This window comes from Lissotriton helveticus, chromosome 1_1 (assembly GCF_964261635.1).
Source record: "Lissotriton helveticus chromosome 1_1, aLisHel1.1, whole genome shotgun sequence".
Lineage (NCBI taxonomy): Eukaryota > Metazoa > Chordata > Amphibia > Caudata > Salamandridae > Lissotriton > Lissotriton helveticus.
This window is the reverse complement of record NC_136057.1, coordinates 820,406,830-820,408,530: the sequence shown is the minus strand read 5'-3', so window position 1 is coordinate 820,408,530 and position 1,701 is coordinate 820,406,830. Positions and strand designations below refer to the sequence as shown.

General features: G+C 46.4%; 1 pseudogene; it reads left to right on the top strand.

Moving 5' to 3' along the window:
* Positions 1 to 336: 336 nt before the first annotated feature.
* LOC144770866 (AN1-type zinc finger protein 6 pseudogene) lies at positions 337 to 1,012 on the top strand (annotated as a pseudogene).
* Positions 1,013 to 1,701: the final 689 nt, after the last annotated feature.

The window sequence follows — 1,701 nt, the reverse complement described above, 5'->3', positions numbered from 1 at the left end:
CAAAATAAAGTTTTTCTGAACTGAACTGCTTTTAATGGGAGAGTAGCAGCACTTCCTAGCACGGTCCTGTGACTTTAATGTGGGAGTGGGGAGAGTACCGGCACACCTCAGTAGCAGACAGGTACTCTGGGAGATTGAGTACTTCTCTGCGCGTCTATATTTCCATTTAACGCTCTAGTGAGATCTCTCGCTGGGTCAGTCCCTTGGGTCCTCTATAAGTCTAAGCACGTTTGCAGAGGCATCCCGCATTTACACAAACCTTTGTAAGTTTGTTACTTTCCTTACAAAAATGAGTAGTGGAAGTGACGACAAGAAGGAGCGGGGGGCTCAGGACAGGCCGTCCCTGGAGCCCGTCGGGGTAGCAGGTGTCAGCAGATGAACATGGCGCAGGAAACGAACCCCGGACAGGCACCAATGCTATGCTCCACGGGCTGCGGGTTTTATGGAAACCCGCGGACGAACGGCATGTGCTCTGTGTGTTACAAGGAACATCTCCAGCGCCAGAATGGGAGTAGTGGCAGGATCAGCCCAGCAACGTCGCGTGTCGTTTCCTTACCAGAATCTTCCCACTTTCCAAGTTCGGATGACAATACGCAGGAAACGCCTTCTACAGAAACCCTGACCCCTGCAACTTCACAACCCATGCCAGTATCTAGCCATTCTCCTGTATCTGAACCAGAGGCATCTTCACAAGCGGAAAATTCAACAGATGACAAAATAGCGGCTGAAACTGAAGACCTACAAGCGTCCGCTTCAGAGAGTGTGCCGAATTCATCAGAAGAGTTGGAGAAGTCTCCAGACAAACCTAAAATGAAAAATAAAAAAACACTGTTTTATGTGTCGTAAGAAAGTTGCGCTCACTGGCTTTGAATGCAGATTTGGAAATGTTTTCTGCGGCACTCACCGTTACTCAGATGTGCACAGTTGCTCTTATGATTACAAAGCTGACGCAGCTGAAAAAATCAGGAAAGGAAACCCTGTTGTCGTGGGTGAGAAGGTGCAGAAGATCTGAGTAACCTGTTGGACGGCCAAGGGGGGTTCACTGACTGGCCCTAGAACCTGTTAGCTCCAGGGCTCTAGAACATTGTATCTTTGCATAGAGTTCTAATCACGCATGTCATCGCAAGAATAGACTTTTTTGGTTTTGAAATTGACTCTGATCATTTTATTCTGATTGCAGTTTTCTCCTTTTTTGTGACAAAAAATCCGAAAATACTTAAGCCACCTCTCCTTCTGGTGTTCCCTCTTTCCTACTCACATTTTTTGCTTTTACTGAGTGAAGCAGGGGCTCTTTTTATGGCAGAGGAATCCCTGAGCTTATCCAGGAGATTTTGCATGAATTATCTTGCGGGTTTTTTCTCGGTTGTAAATACTTTCTTCTGCTGTATGATTTTCCCCCTGGGTGTTCCTAATTTGTTCAGTCAGTAGAGTACCAGCAGCAGTGACCACAGCAGCTTTCCAGTAAATCAAAAGTGGTGAACATACCAGAGCACATGTTTTTGTCTGGTTGTTTGCATCCATTACCTATTTATGTGTGAACTGTGTAGGAGCTGTGTGCGCTTTGTGTTGGTAAGCGACTGTCTTTGGGCACAAGTGTGGGTGTGCTAGCACGGTACATGTGAAGGATGTGTGTTTGTTACTGCACAGCTGTATGATTGTGTAGGTACATCAACTTGTGGGTTTTGGTATGCTAGCAGATGC